Here is a 17,906-nt window from a genome sequence, read left to right on the forward strand (position 1 = left end):
GGGTAAAGGGGTATTTTTAGGGTTCAGGGTCAACAAATAAGATTTTAAAAAATTATTTTTATTATTTTCATTTATTATTTTATTATTATAATTTAATTTAAGTCGTTTTAAGTATATTTTAGTAATTAAAATTTAATATTAATTTAATTTAACACTGTTTTTAATAAAGTCGATATTTTTTACATCTATATTTTTGTTAACAATATTTTGTACTCGATATTTCTGTACTTACCTGTTTGTAGATACAAACTCGATATTTTGACTGTCGATATTTTGTCCACGATATTTTGGCAAGTCGATATTTTGTCAGTCGATATTATTTCAGTGATCCTAAGTAAACATCACCTGGGCACCCCTTTGTGGTCAATCATGCATTCTCAGATGAGTGGTATATGGTCAGAATACTGTGACACAAGCTGGGCGGAACAGCAACCAACACAGCAAGAGACACAACCACCACAGCACTACCCTCGAGAAACCCACAATTTGCTGACACCACCATGCATGCTAATTCCTCAGTGATGAGAAATGGAGATGTGGCACATACTGTGAAGCACAGTCACCTGTGCACACAGGGTCATGAGTCCAGACCAAGAAACTTACATCACACAAACAGAAATCACATGGCATTGTCTGTAGGCAAAGTCCAAAAAGGAGTCAGGAGCCTACCTACCACACAACTCACATTTTGACACTCCAAACGCCACACACCTTGATGTGCACCAATGTGCATCAGGGAAGCACACATGGACTGGTGGCACTGCACATGCATGCATGACAAACCCTGGGGTGGGGGGTATCCAGCGTACCCATCATTCATCTCACATGCCAAGGAGACAACCTTTGTGAATGTCTGACACAATGCATAGTATGTGATACATGGCCATTACCTTAAATGTACCAGAATTCCTGAAATCCCAGGCACAGTCCCACACCTATCAAGAACACAAGGTGACCCATGATGAACACATTCTGACATCTTACAACATTGCATCACTGGACCGGAGGAGTGAGAGCAGTCACACACACAGATAAGTGTCACAATGACTGAAAGATAACACATTGCCACAACAACATGATGGCAGTACCACAAAAGCGACTTGTAGACCCCTGAATGTGTCCCACATGCGTTTGCCCACATCCCAGGACAACTCAACAAAAACACAGATTGATGACACCCTGATGATCAGCAGTTTGCCATACACCCACATCCAAGACAACCCGGGGCGGAGATGTTGTATTAACAATGGACAACTCATCAAGCACCACAAACTGGGACATCTGAAGGGAACACAGGCTGTGTAGGAAAATTGAAGTGAACACACACATACATGCACACACATCATGGGCTCAGGCAATGCCACGGAATAGCACACTCCCATGAGGTGACTACAATCCTGTGAAATGTAAACTGTGCCAAACGTTGTGTCTGCAGGGCTCTGTCAGGTCAGCATAACACATGGTGAGTGAGCCAACAATAACATCACAATGAAGGCTCTGGTCACATCAGCCTGTGTACGGGAGTGGCTCTTATGTCACCTGCACAAAATCCGCACACATGTGTGGCAAGTTGCATTGAAGACTCAGTCGACTACTACACCGTGGATGCTCAGACCTGCATGTCCACTCGAGACCCCCTCAGTTTGTTACACAGGATGACATGGATACCAACCAGAATATGACACAAATCACACAGAACACATGGAGTACATTACGTCAACAATAAATAAGCTGTAATCAGCAATTCAGGAAGGCAAACGTGCAGTCCGGAAAATACAAAGGCCAATGGCCAGTCCATTAGTAAAGTCCAAACAGGGGGACATGGAACAAGTTGTCACCCATTGCTTGCCTGCACCGCTACGGCCAGGGGACATCTCCCCTCGGAGGGGCACACATAGGGGCAGGCCAGGCACCACAGGGACAGGATCAGGGGATAGCAGGATGAGTGAGGGGAGGGGTGGTGGGAGCAGGGGGCTCACTGGCATCTGCAGTGGAGGTGTCTGACACAATGGGCCCAGTAACCACTGCAGGGCACAAATCAGGAGTGGTCAACGCTGGCATCACTGTAGGGCATGACTAAGATGTAGTGGGTGCTGGCCTCACTGCAGTGGGCTGGTCAGAAGGGGTTGTTGTGGCCTCCACTACAGTGCCTAACTCCACTGGAGTGGAAGGGGGTGCAGATGAGCTGGGCAGGACTGAGGGGGGACATGGTCTCCACACCAGTGGTACAAACAGACTGAGCGTCTGGGGGTGGGTGTGGATGTGCATGTGCCAGGGGGGGGGGAGCAGATGATCTTGGGAATGTGGTATGTGTTTGTGGGGGAACCTGGGCAAGGTGTGGTGGGGAAACCTGTGGAGTGGTGGGCTGGGGGCTGGAGGACAGAGACAGTGTGGTGGAGCTACGTGGTGGTGGTGGGGTCTTGCTCCTCATGCTCTGGGTGGACTTGGGAGTGGGGGCCTCAGTCTGCCTGTGCCTGGTGGAGTGTGTCTGGGGGTGAGGGGCAGTCCCCTCTGTACTTGCTGACTGTCTCTTCCCCTTGCGAGTCTAATCTGATGGGTGGGAGGAGAAGAGGCCAAGGTCAAAGAGGAAGAGCTGCTTGGAGGTGGGGGTTGCAGGTGAGGCAAGGGAAGGGGTTTTGGAGGGAGAGGTATCTGAGGACTGCAGAGTGCTTGTGGATGCCTCTGTGTGTCTGCTTCCCATCCCCTGTGAGTGAGGTATCAGTCCCCTTACTGTGCTTGCTAGTACATTTTGATTGTGGCTTGCGTGTCTGTGTGGTGCCTGTGTCTGTGATGGTGCATGTTTATGCTGGTGTGTGTGCTTGTGACAGGTAGGGTAGTGGGGATTGAGGATGTGGCAGAGGTAGGAGGGGTGAGGGACTGTTGGAGGCGGGACACTGCTGCCATCAGTGAGGAGTCCATGGACTGGTTGGTCCGCTGTAGGGCAGACATGTTGAAGAGATACCCTCCATGATCGACAACAGTTGTGTCAACAGACTGGTGTGTGCATGAAGGACACTCAGCATAGATGTCTGCCCTACATGGATCTGCTTAAGCAAGTCCACAGACTCCACACTCAGGGCAGCAGGTGAGATAGAGGCAGGGGGTGCAGTGCCTGGCGCAAAGGAGACATGGTCCCTGACATGGGACCCTCCACGGACCTCTGGGATTGGAGCAGATGGGAGGGTGGTGATGGTGGTGGTGGTGGCGGGGACAGATCTGCTTGATGGTGTCTGCGGACTGCTGGAACCCACATCCACAAGGGACTCATCATGCGACGAGCTGTGCTCCTCAGCTGAGGTGGATGGCACTGAGGTCTCATGTTAGTGGCTCCCCTCACCCTCTGTGCCACTGGGCTCCCCCAAATCCTCGGCAGATGGCCCAGTTTTTCTCTGCTGCTCCTCCTGGTCTGTGCAGCTGTCTCCCCCGTGGCTTTAGATGTATCTGTAAGTAAGCAGGAGAAACAGATCCCCATCAGTCAACTGTTTTGACCTGACACACCACAGTAAGAAGATCACATCTCAGAGCAAGTCTTCACATCATTTGCCAATGGTGCAAACACCTATGTGAACAAGACACTTGACAGTCTGCCACTCAAATACCCCCCTCATTTAACTCCTATCCATGGAGACATCTATCTGGCGCATGTTGGATGCCACCGGTCATTTGTGCACATATGCACCACATAGATAGTTGATGGACATCCAAGATAACACATTGAAATGTGTCACTCCACACACATGCCATCCCCTGCCAATGACTCAGTACATGTGTCAGGAAAAGGGGTGGGCAGAGTCTATGTCGATATGCAGGATATGCTTCCATCACCAGACACAATGATGTTCTCATGTCCTAATAGTAAATGCGACAATTGGGTTCATGTAGGACAGCTGACACTACTGCCAGATCACTCGTTTGCAAGTTGAATGCCATGGCACAGGCCTCTCTGGTGAGTCAGTCTTCACTGTCTCCTGTCACAGGGGCAGTGCATCCACACAACAACTGTCTGCACTTTGAAACAATGAAAGGTCTTTGGAGAATGCAAGCTCTGTAGAAGAAAAGTGCACATGTTTACCCTCTGCCACCCATATCATGAGGACTCAGATGATCACACATAGAAGAAATGAGACAACAAAACCTGTACACACACATAAATATCAACAACAAGTAATATGTTAGTTATATCTTTAGAAGAAAACGGAGAAGGGCAGTTGATGTTTGTTGAACGTGTTGTTTTAATGCGCCAGCCGACATGTGTTTCATTGGAGTGCGATACACACCAAATCTTCAGGGCTGGAGAAAACAGGAAAGGAACATCTAACTGACTTTTCTTGCCAGAATGTCAGTTACACCTCAAATCCAGATGGATATTGAGGAAAAGCCACAACAGAATTCAACTACTTTAAACATTTGTATATACAATTTGTCAATCAACGTGTTGCACTTTCGATTGAAAGCTTAAGAGATTTACCGGTGATCATGCAAAATAATAAATTGGTGTATGTGAAAAAGAATTTTAGTGAAAGGGCTACAGTTGTTTCTTACTGAGAGATCCTTCATGGTCTTTGAAGAGGAGGCTCTGCCACAACGGACCCCCTGCAGTATGGTGTCCCCCAAGGTACCTCGTTAAGCCCCACAATGTTTAATATCTACATGCGGCCCCTGGTGGACATTGTGCTTCCCTGGGGGTCCAGTTGGTCACTTATGCTGACAAGACACAGTTGGCGGTCTCGCTCTGTAAGGGTGACACAAGGGACATACATCTTACATCATGTTTGACTAAAGTGGCCGAGTGGATGGACCGTTCCTTCCTTAAATTGAACGGTTCCAAAACGGAAATTATGCTTCTCGGACATGCAGTCCCACTAACGTGGACCTGTGGTGGCCCAGTTGTCTTGGCTCGCCTCCTCGGCCCAAGAAACAAATTAAGAGCCTAGGTGTATGGCTGGATTCCAGCCTTAGTCTCGCTGTGCAATCTCGCAAAGTGGCCGCTACTTGTTATGGCTTAATTAGACCTTTGAGGAAGATTCTGCCACTCCTTCCTTTTGACACCAGGCGGCTGCTGGTCCATACCCTTATTCTATCAAGGCTTGACTACGCCAATACAGTCTATCTGGGTGCCCCTAAGGGGACTATCAGTATTCTACCAGTAGTGCAGAAATGCGCTGCACGACTTCTGCTTAATGTCCAAAGACGGGCCTCCGCCCGTCCAGCCCTGGTTCAATTACACTGGCTGCCAGTGCAGCAAAGAATCTGGTTTAAGGCCATGTGCACTGTGCATAAGTCGATCACCGGGAATGGCCCTCCGGTGATCATGCCTATGCTTAATCTCTATCAAGCGCCTAGGAAATTAAGATCAAACAACAAAAACCTTCTGATGGTTCCTAGGATCCGGCAAGCACGCATGGGTGGCCGACGCTTTTCGCTTCACGCCTCAAATCTGTGGAATGGGCTTCCCAACTTCATCCGCCTGGAACCTAAACAGCTCCTCTTTAGGAAGATGTTAAAGACCTTCTTCTTTCCCTCTCTATCAGTAGTGGTGTTGTTCTATAGTTCCTGAAGCACTGGGATGCCCTAGGGTAGCCATGCGCTATAGAAATCCGTATTCATTCATTTAAAACTCTTCACTTTGTGTTTTTCCCATTTACACATACTGCAAAAGCCACATTGATGAAACCCCAAAGTGTGTGGTGTTAACCAAGTGTTGGTTTGTGTTCCTCTTGGCATAGAGGGACCTAGTCTAGTACTTAGGGTCCTACCCCGTCTAAACGTTATCATAGGTCGTGTTGGAATATTCTGTGCCAAGATATTGTCAGCCTTTAGTAGTCTCCAATGTTTGGTCATACTTTTTCTCAACACCACATTGAGCCCATTGTATTCTGTGATCATGCATACCAATGCTTTGCCCTTGGTTTTGGGAGATTTGGTTCTTAAAGTGTCAGCACTTTTGATTTTGCTGATTTTCTTTGCAGCTTGGTTCAGTACATGTTTGTCATAGCCTCTGTTACGGAATCTTTGTTCCATATTACTCCTACATTTTTCAAATTCTATGTCTTTGCTGCAATTACGTCTGGCTCTTAGGTATTCCCCAAATGGAATTCCGTTGATTTGGTGTTGTGGGTGACTGCTGTTGGCGTGCAAAATTGAGTTACAAAAAGTGTCCTTTCTAAACAGGCGACTTTGTATTTTGTTATCCTCTATGTACAGCTGAATGTCAAGAAAGCTGATCTTCTCAGTGCTATGTTCCATGGTGAAGACCATGCCATAGTCATTGTTGTTCAAGTAGCTTTTAAAATTATGTAGTTCATTGATGGTGCCCGACCATATCAAAAGGCAGTCGTCTATATAGCGACCCCAATAGATGATCTGATTGATCCAAGGTGCACCCTCCTTTCCGCAAATATATTCCATCTCTAAGAAGCTCATGAACAGATTGGCAAAGGAGGGTGAAAACTTAGATCCCATCGCCACGCCTTTCTTTTGTTTAAACCATTTGTTGTTAAACAGGAAGAAATTATTCTCTAGGATAATTCTCATCATTCCAATCAGCATTTCATTGTGAAGCCATTGTGTAGCCAGTCTGTTACTTAACAGGCGTGTGATGGCTTTCAAACCCTTATCTGGTTCAATACTGCTGTACAAAGCCACCACATCCAAGGTTACTAGCAACAGGTCTGGTTGCCATTGTAGGTCAGATAAAATACCCATAATATACTTCGAATCTTGGATATAGCTGGCCATTGTACGTACAAGAGGACCTATAAAAAGTTCCACATACTCAGAGATTCTTTCGGTCGGCCCACCAATACCAGACACAATAGGCGTCCCAGGTGGGAAGGGTAGGTGTTTGTGTATCTTAGGTAGTGTGTACAGGATAGGATATGTAGGGTGAGTGATCTTCAAGTATGCAATCTCGTCATCGTCAAGTATGCCTAGTGTGTGCCAACTCTGTAATTGTTTGTTGATTTCTATGCACAAAGGAACCAAAGGATTCAACCCCACTTCTTCATAGCAGGTATGGTCATTAAGGTGTGATAAGATTTCATTATTGTAATCCGACAAGTCCATAACCACCACATTGTCCCCTTTGTCTGCCTCTCTTCTTATTATAGAATGGTCATTAGAAAGTTCAGAAAGGGCCTGCTTTTCTCCTCCAGTTAGATTAAATTGTGAGTTTCTTTTGTATCTGGTCTTACTTTGGTTGACACTCTAAAGATCCTCTTGTGAAAGTTGGTGATTGAATTCCCACCCGGTAAAGTGGGAGTCCATTTAGACTTGTTCCTGAGACCACTAGAGAGGGAATAGTCGGTGTCAATATCTAGGTCTTCCAGTAATTGTGACATGGTGCGTCGGGATTCTTCTCTCTCTGTAATGGACAAAAGTAAGCTGGTGGTCTGTATGTCTTGTATAGAAGGAACATCACACACATTACTCAGAATATTGTTGCAACTTCTTTTATTTGGTGTGGGGTTACACAAAAAATGTTTTTTGAGCTTTAACGTCCGTATGAATTTATACAAATCTATTTTGAGCTTGCATAGATCACCTGTTTCCGAAGGGTTAAAGCTAAGACCCTTACTTAAAAGACTGGTCATGTCTGTGGTCAAGGTTTTGGATGATAGGTTAACTACTTGAACCTCTTCGATTTGCTCAATTACCTCATTGTCCCCTTGCCCGACCTGAGTTTCTGTTTGTAATTTTCGCCCCCTGCCCCTTTTGCCTCTCCGGGTTTTGCCTGTTTTCCTACTTGTGGACCCATTCGCCGGTTGCCTCTCTGGGCTGTCCTGACCTCTTGAAAAAAACTAGATTTGTTTTCTCTACCCCATGTGCTAGTATCAGTATCACTACCGCTCGAGGGTGGTACATTCAAAGAGGTTGAACTGGAGGAGATAGACACTGTTTCAGCTCTGGATGTGTCTTTGGACTTGGGATTTGGCGGTATTACTGAATCATATTTTTTTTTGCGAAGGTGAAGATTCTTCCAATCTTATAGTCTATCTCATCCCTTTTTAGCTGTCTAAGTTTCCTTTCTTTAATTTCCCTTTGATGTGCGGATAATATAATCTTCAGTATTACGTAATTTTTTTCGGTGGCATCGGGCAAATTGAGATCTTTAATCTCACTTTCTAGCACACTTATCTCTAGTTGGAGTTTGGTCACCTTTCTCTCAGAACTTTCAATTAGGATATCCATGAGTGTGGATGAATTCACATTCAAGGAATCCTCCCACTTGATAAGGAAGTCGTCATCCAACTCGTCATAAGTCGGTAAGATATCTGCCCTTAACCCTCTAAAAAATGAAACTTTACAGCGACTGAAAACAATAATCCCTACACATGGGCACTTCACAGTCTGATGAGGCTCAATAAAATCAGATTGCACCATGATCTTGCATACAACAATGTGCACAGTCAAGGGGTGACACACCTATGTATGAACCAATGTGCCTTCTGAGATGACTGCCCACCCCAAACTGTTAAAACCCTCCAGGAGTCAACTTTACAAAGCCACACCACAATGACACATGAAGGCAATGTTCGCAATGCCCAATATGTGAGCTGACATATGGGAGTGGGAGAACATAGAGCATTCATTGGCTTGGAGTAGGCATAACTGTCCTGGTACATGTGCCACATGGTATTACCCCAAACACTAGGCAGGTGGCTATGCATGTGTGACACACATGATGTACATACGTCAGAGGCTCCAACATAGGTCTAACTCGCATCATGGGTGTTTGGAAAATACCCCACACATGTGGTGAGTCAGAGCAGCATTAGGAACACATGTTAATGGTACACACAGAGTACATGTCAGATCACAGGCATTGTGTGAGCAATTGTACCACCCATTGAGCCAACAACAAAATTCCTGTAATGGATGCTGGCCCCAACTTCAACCTCAGGTAACTAAAAGGATGCAGTACCCAAGTGACCTGAGTCACAGACTGTTTGGGCCACACCTGGGTATGAGATGAGGAAGGGGCATGACACAAGTGAGGGACATGAGTCCAGGACTACAAGACACACATACTGTGGAAGTGTAACCAGGCTAAAGGAGTGCAAAGAGCTTGTGAGACATAGTTCCCGGAAAAGGCTAGCACTTACCCCCTCCTTGCTGCTGTCTGGCCTTCAGCTGCCCATCCAGGTCAGGGAAGACCACCGCTAGAATCTGGAGCATGTGGTGGGTCAGGGTCCGGTATCTGCCCCTCCTGCGAGGAGGCAACAGCTTCAGCTGGACCCTTGCGATTCTCCCCGTCCAGCCATGAAGAACCTGCCACCTCTTCTGGCATTTGCGGATCCGGCGCTTGTAGACCCCGACAGATCTGACTGCCCGGGCGATGGTCAGCCAGATTTTCTGCCTCTGGTAGGCATCAACCTGTGAGGGTGAGAAAGTGAAAAGGCCATAAGTACACATGCAACATATTGGTGCATTACACAGTTTGATTTACAGATCTCTATCACATAGACCTATGATGGACACAGGCAGTACAACTATAGCTACTAACAGTTGTCCAGAAATTACAACATGGAAACATTGCCTGGGAAGATGAACTGTAACTGCACTGTACCTGTTCAGTGCATGTAACTACACACTTTGGGGGTGGAAACTACTCAGTGAGCATGCTAGCCTCTGGTGTACACACTGCTAGTACTGGTAGTCAGACAACATGCACAATTAGAAAGGCAGTGGACTGCACACTCACTGGCTCCCCTGGTTTCCCATACAGCTTGCTGTACTGTGGAAGGACCCTGTCCAGCAGGGCCTGCTTCTTCTCCTCTGTGAAGGCTGGGGCCCTTTCCAAAGTACGTGCCATTGCAGTAGCCAGAGGATGCAGAGGCATCAGCAGTGATAGCAGAGAGTTGTAGATCTGTAGCATGTAGTGCAGCCAAGTGAGCTCTCAGGGGACCAGACAGCCTTATATTTGTGCTGCAGAGGAAGGCTCTGTCCCATGCATTCAAAGTTATGTTATGTTATGGTAACGCATCTTATATTGCGCACAGCTGCCCAGCAAAGTGGTGTCCCGGCGCTTCCAGCTACGACGTATAACATGCACAGTAACCTAAAACCATTTCAACTGCCATAATACCTTAAATTAGACTGAAGGAAAAAGGAAGGTTTTAACAGCTTTCCTAAAGGCGAGTAGACAGTCTATGCCACAGGAATGTTCTGGCAAAGAATTCCACAACCTAGCTGCCAGGTAGTGGAAGGATCGGCCTCCTGCACGGCTGCGCTTAACCCACGGGACAACAACCAACTGCTGCCCCGCTGAACGCAGCCTGCGGGAGGGAACATACGGAGCAAGCAAATTACTCAACAAGTTGGGACTAGCAAGTTTCACTATCTTCAAAGATAGGCACAGTGCCTGGAATTGAATACTCTTCTCCATAGGGAGCCAATGCAGACTCCAGATGGTGTCAGCAGCAGAACAGAAACACGGGAGACCTACCAGGGCTCTGGCAGTGGCATTTTGGACACGTTGCATCCGACGTATTTCAGCCTTATTTTACCCAAGTAAAAGAGAGCTGGCATAGTTAAGGCGAGATAAAATGGTCGCCCGTACAACCAGCTGACGTGTAGTGGGGTCAAAAAACTTCAAAAGGGGCTTAAGACCCCGCAAAAAACCGAAACATGTGCCAGCCACTTTCCTGGTGTGGTCCCAAAAGCTAAGAGATGAGTCCATCCACACACCAAGATTTTTTACTAAAGTCTTTGGCGTGGGGACCTCACCCAGAACAGTTGGCCACCACTGCTCACTCCATAGACTAGCGTTCTTCCCAATCAAAAAAAACCCAGTTTTGTTGGAGTTGAGTTGCAGAGAATTGGTAGCCATCCATTGAGCTACAGCTGCCATACCATCTCTAAACCTAGAGGAATTTGGGGAAGAGCCTTCAGCCAAGGTGACAAGCAGCTATGTATTATCGGCATATGAGACCATAACAATGTCCCATTGCCTGGTGACCGCTGCCAAAGGCTGAACATAAAGATTGAACTATGACAGGCTCAAAGCTGAGCCCTGGGGTACCCCCGGGTCAATGGAATGGACCTGAGAGAGAAACAGAGGGGCAGACACTCTGAACGATCTTTCGGTCAGAAAGGATCTGAACTATTCCAGAGTGGACCCAATCACTCCAGCTTCCTCCAGCCACTGTAGCAAGATGTCATGCAAGACCGTGTCAAAGGCGGCACTGAGGTCTAACAAAATCAGTGCCACACTTTGACCAGCATCAAGTATGGACGGCAGATGCTCAATAGTGGCCAGGAGAGCAGTCTCCATGCTGTGGCCCGGTCGAATCCCATTCTGAGAAATATCCAAGATGTTACTGTATTTCAGAAACTGAGTAAGCACGTTGTTGACATGGCCCTCAGCAACCTTAGCCACCCAAGGAAGAGAAATGGGTCTGAAGTTTTCTGGTTTGGAAGAATACAGTGTGGGTTTTTTAAGAATGGGGGACACCCAGGCCTGTTTCCATAGTGCAGAAACAGTAGCAGAGGAAAAAGGAGTAATTGATTATGTGGCAGAGTGGAGCCTGAAAAATAGAAAATGACTCTCTAAACTGTGAAGGCCTCAAAGGGTCAGCAGGAGAGCCAGTTTTGATTTTACCACTCAGCCGAATGAGCACCTCCTGAGACATACACGGGATTGCTGTCAAAGTAGGCCAAGGCCCAGTGTCCGAGGACAAAGGGATAGAATTATAGGAGATTAAAGAAAAAGATTGACAAATGGCACAAACCTTTTCTACAAAAAAGGTGGCTAAATCGTCACACTGCTGTGACGAAAATATAGCAGACACCATAGCCTTCCTAGACCTACGATCTTTAAGAATCTTAAAAATAAATTTTGTTGGATTAGGACTCAGCTTGATTTTGCTAGCATAGTATGCAGCACGACCTTTACAGATGGCTTTATGGTACTGTTTGATATTAGCAAGGTAGCATAGCTTTTTCTCAGAGTCATAATCCCTTCTCCACTCCTGTTCGGCTTTTTTACATGTTTTCCTTAACATAGTCAAGGAGTCATTGTACCAAGGGCTAATAGTGGAAGATCGCCCCTTAAGCCATTTGGCACGGATCAAGGAGTCAAGACCATGTTTTATCCAGTCACCATAGTCGGACTCTGAATCAGATAATGGTCCCAAAGGGTTGCCGGCGAGGAAGTCATGAAACTCCTCTACCTTCAATTTACGCCTAAGGCATTTGAAGACCGGCTTTACTATATCTGAATTACAAGGCTCTGTGAGCGGGACAGACATTACAACCAAAGCATGGTCAGTCCAGCTCATAGGTATAGGCAAATTCACCTTAGAAGACTGAATGTGAGAAAATAAAGGATCTAGTAAGTTCCCAGCTGTATGCATCAAACCAGATACCAATTGGTCAAGCTGAAAAGCAGCCAAGTCTGCAATAAAACTGCAGATTTCACTGTTGTGGATTAAATGAAAATGCTAATTAAAATCCTCCAAAATACTAAATTTAGCCGGACCTACGGCGAGCGAACTAACTATTTCCAGGAGGGCGTTTTTAAACTTGGCAGCCGGCCCCGTGGGCCGATATACCAAAAGTCCTGTAAGTGTTAAGTGAGGACTCACAGAAATTCTAAAACGGGCACATTCGCAGCCTTCAGTAGGTTCCTTAGTAAACAAACAGGAAGTGATAGGTCTGACACGTTTGCATCTTATGATTTTGCTCAATCCCTTTAACTGCACGACTCATCCATGCCTTCCGCATCGTTCAAATGTTAACATCCATTACACCATTGAGTTTGTAACATTGTTGTATTAAGCCTACTAGATTTGATGCACACAATAAGATTTGTATTAGTTCAAAATACGCATCCATCTCCATGACAGCCAATAGGCAATGCATGCGCTCGGCTTGGTCCATTGCTGTATGGCGTGTATTTTGAAACAACACGCACCGGTCTCCATACTCTTCAATTGGCAATGCTTGCGCATGGCTCGGTCCAATGCTGTACGGCGCGCATTTTGAAAAACAACACGCACTCGTCTCCATATTCTTCAATAGGCAATGCGTGCGCACGGCTCGGTCCATTGCTGTATGGCACGTGCCTGTACAAGTCACATGCATTGGTCAGCATATTTGTCACTGGTAAACGGATGCCAGCCACAATTACCTGCCATGGATTTGTGTGCACAACCAAGAGACCACCGCCTGTGCCACACTGTATCCTTAGTCAGATAAGGCTGCATTACTTGTGTATGTGTGTGTGTGGGGGTCAACATGTGGTTTGTTGGGGGGCACTTGGGGCAGCCGCTCCCAGGCTGCGCACGTGTTCGTGGGGACAGAATCCTTTGTGTGTTGTGTACATGACCACTGTGATGTGCACCTGGTCAGCTCAGAGCATGTAGCATGGTCACATCTCCTGTGTGCATATGTGTATGTCATGTCACATGTCCCACGAGTCACAGGTGGGATGGCATGTACATTACAGAGTGACCCATTTCCACAATTGTTATGTACATACATGTTGGGTTTCAGATGTCTCTGATTCCATGTGCCCAATGGGAGACAGTCTCCACATCCATGTGATGTGTGCATCAACATTGATGTTGTTTGCATGTGTGTGTCTCACATTTGCCCATGTATATCCTGCAGAGATAACAGGGGCCACTACCTGTGGGAGTCGTTGTTTATTGGCATGTCCATGATACACCATGTCATGCCAGTGTCCATGTGTCAATTCAGGGTCCCTGGGAATCTACCCTCCGAAGAGCTGTGATGCCTGGGACACATCTGTCCTCACTTGTTACTATGGTGTGTGTTTGGTCCATGACCGCAGTACATAGGTTATCTGACACAGCCTAATGATTTGCCATGGCACAACATTGAACTTGTTGTGTACACATGTTGAACTGAGATGTTAGATGATGGGCATGTTGGTGACATATATGCCCATGCACAACGGCACACACACCAAGTACTTGTGTGTCGTCATGACGTCGAATGTGATGTTGAATATGGTGAATGCCACAGAGGTGTGGGGACTGACACTTTTTTATTGTTCACGTATGTGCTGCAGGGCACCAGCTGCCCATAGACCATTCCCTGACCTTGCAACCATGGTAGAATGTGACTGTATCCGACGGTACCGCTTCACCAGGCCGCTTATTGAGGAATTGGTGGGGCGGTTGGACCCACATTTGCAAACTGGCCAGACATAACCTACAGCGCTGACCCCCACGGCGAAGGTGATGGCAGCTCTAAACGTCTTTGCCACTGGTACCTTTCAACATACTGTGGCGTCTGCTGGTGGGACGTCACAGACCATGTTCAGCCGTGTGCTACGAGATGTGTTGGAGGCAATGTTTACTTTACTTGAACCACTACATCTTTTTCCCCACTGCAACTTGCTGACATCAAAAGTGCCTTCTATGCCCTGGTGTGGATGACACCTGTCATTGGCTCCATTGATGGGAAACATGTGGCTTTGGTACCACCACAGGCATATGAGGAGACATACAGGAACAGGAAACATTTCCACCCAATCAATTCTCTGGTGATATGTCTGTAGGATATGACCATTTCACATGTGTGTGTACTTTTCCCCGGGTCTGAACATGATGCCTACGTCATGAGGAGTAGTTGCATCCCGAAGCTGATGGCACAGACGCAGAACCAACGAGGCTTGCTTGTCGGTGTGTACTGACATTTACCATTGTTTGTGTTGGGCTATGTTGTATTCCACCCTCTCTCTAAATTCATCCTAGTCTGCTACATGCTACGCAACATGCCAGTGCGGAAGAAATTGCCTCCCATTCGGGATGCCGATGACGATGACGAACATCCGCACCTGTGGAGGATTCTAGCCTAGGCCATGATGCCAGTGATGATGATGAGGAGGGTGATGTCCGCACACAACTCATCAACAACTTCTTCAGCTGAATGTAAGTGAACATTGATGTTATGTCACTAACTTGAGTTTGTCTGATATGTGTTGGTGGTGCTCTGTTGCTGTCTTACTGTGGCTATGTGCTACTTGACTGGATGCATGCAGTGATTTGTCCTTACAGGTTGCCTGTACTCCCCAACAGTGTTGTCAAGCATTCTTGGTTTTGTGTGTGTATCTTGCAACAGGTTTTTTCCATGTGTATTGCAGTACTATCTTAGTCTTTTCTGCTTTTGACTGTGTGTCATGTCTGTCCTTCACAGAGTACTTTGGCTGTGGTTTGTCCAAATTTGACTCAGACACACAGATTCCAATTCCAGGGTGGAAGTAGTTGCTTCACTACAAGTGATGTGCCCCACACCCCTGGACTACATAACTTCAGGACTTGGTGACTGTGGGGCAACTGCCACATGGTTTTGACCTGCATCTGTTGTGGAGTCTACATGTTTCAAATGTGTAATAAAGTGGTGCTACACTTTGGGATGTGCGTTGTTTGTCTTCACACATTTAGATGACATTTGCAAACTGCACCTGTGGGCTAGTTATCACTGACTCTGGGTAGGTGTGGTGAATGTGCGTTTAACTGTATTTCCTGGATACATCAGTGTAGGAGATGGGTCAGATGGGCATGGTATGTATGTGTTGACCTAATGGTGCCCTAGTGGTATGTCTTCCTCATATGTGTCACATCATCCTTACCCACATGAAGGTGTTTACATTGCTTTAGAAGTTAGCATGCACAGTGTCATTTAGCAATTCATCTTCTCCATGACACATACCATGTTGGAATCACAACAGAGGCAAGTATTCTTGCAACCTTTTGAAAAATGGCAAAAAGAATCTTAAACATACATTTTTCAAATAACACCCCCAAACCCTTATAGAAGACAACTAACACAGCCCCACATCCCCCATTAAAACAAACTATGTCTTCAACACCAAACGCCCTCCAAATGGAAGAGCACCTTCTTAAACCTCCTCCCATTATCAAGCGCTGTTAGACCTGACATCATTGGCTTGAGTCTCTCCTCCATTTTCTCTGTTTGCCTCTACTGTTTTACGATGTTTTGCTGGTATATGCTTTGGGCGCCGTGTCACTGCTGATCAGTGCTATAGCGCAAGTGCTCCCTATGTTAAAATGATGTATCTACTGTATCCATGTTTGGCTTATTTGGCTTACTGTCAGTCCCCAGTCTAGGGCACCAGGAGTGCCGGGGCTTGTAAATACAAATGCTGCTCGTGGGCTTGCAGCACGCGTTGTGCCACCCATAGGAGCGGCCTTGGAAAAGAATGTCTACGGGTCGGTCATTGCGAGACCCACGTGCAGTCCTGTACTGTCACGTCGGTTGCGCAGGTATCCCTACTTGCCAGCCCCTCCAACCTTCCCTTAACTTCATGTTAGTCGCCCCTATGGTAGGCCCATGGGCAGGGTGCATTGTAAGTGTAAGGTAGGACACGCCTGACCAAGTTGGCATGTCCTGATAGTGAAGTGCCGCCATCTTCGTGCTTCACTATTGCGAGGTAGCCTGCTCTCCGTTGGATAGAATGGGCCGCCGGGATTATTAACGCTATAATCCTAGCTGCCTCGGGGAGCATGGTGCAATGTCGAGTTTGGTATCCCTGAACTCAGGGTTTAATTACGCATCCGTTGGTGTGGATGGTTTTTGGACTCTGGGTTCGAAAATAGCACTTTTAGAAAGTGTCTATTTTCTTGCCTAACCATATCTGGTTTCTGCTGGTCTTGCGTGTGTGTGACAGGAGCTGGGTGGCTCCACAGGTCTGGATGAGTCAGTGTGGGATGAGTGGGACATTTGCGTTGAGAGTAGGGGGAGAGTAGTTGTTGATAGCCTGCCTTGCCTGATACAATGCTGGCTCCACCTCCTGCTAAGCGACTGATGGCTCTGTGCCTGCCATGGACGATCCTAGCCCCACCTCCTGCCAGGAGGGCGATAGCTCTGCTCCTGCCAGTATCAATGCTGGCTCCACCTCCTGCGGGGCGTCTGAGGACTCAGCCCGGCTCAATGAATAGGCCAGGTGCTACTGCCTAGCTCCACCCACCACAGACCCAGGATGTTGGGAAACCCCCGGCATAGACAAAGGGATCAAAGACGAAAAGGGGTATAAGAGAAGGACCCCTGAACTAGGAAATCAGATCACTTCTGACAAGGAACCCTGTAACCAAGGACAAGAAGCCTGCTGATCTAAAGGACTGCCTACCCCTTCTGCCAGTGTGCTGTTGTTGGGGGAATCCTGCAGTGCTTCTTTATTTTTGCCAAGGAACCAGGAGAGAGGAACTTTGTGTGTACTCTCACACTTGCTAAGAAAATCTCCAAGGACTGGAAGAGTGCCAGTCTCCTGCTGAAGTCACAGGGCTAAAGGACTTCATCTGCTAAAAGTGCTATTTGCTGGAAGTGTGAATCCAGCACCTCGGAAAGAACCAGCAATCACGACGATCGGACGCTGGGCCCGACCGACGCCAGCAGCAACGCCAGTGAGTGGGAGTACGGCTCTAACTCCAGAGGACCTCGTGTCTGCCCCGCTGCTGATCGCATCAACCGTGTGCCCTTCGACGCCGTGAGCGCTGCTCACTCTGTGCAACTGCATCATCGACAACGCCTGCTGAGGCCTGATCGACACCGAAGACGCGACGCCGGATTGCTCGATGCCGCTGATCATCGTGTGCTTCATTTTCCTAAGGTACTGTGTTGTTGGGGGTCCGTGTGACTCCAGGCCCGACGTAGCGCTCCTCGCGGTCGACGCCGAACCTGTGGATTATCTTTGCCCCGGCGTTGTGTAGCTCCCGTGTGAGTTACCCTGTTGCTAAGAACTGTGTTTCTAAGAAGAAGATTTGCTTGATACTAAAAGACTCTTTGTGCTAAAGAAGAAACTACCTTTGAACTATCCTTTTTCCTTCCCGAACGTATTTATTCCGATTGTGTACAGTTTGCCGTTATTTTGGTCTTGTGCTAAGCCTTATATAAAAATACTTATTTTTATAATA

Source organism: Lissotriton vulgaris, chromosome 11 (assembly GCF_964263255.1).
Source record: "Lissotriton vulgaris chromosome 11, aLisVul1.2, whole genome shotgun sequence".
Taxonomy (NCBI): domain Eukaryota; kingdom Metazoa; phylum Chordata; class Amphibia; order Caudata; family Salamandridae; genus Lissotriton; species Lissotriton vulgaris.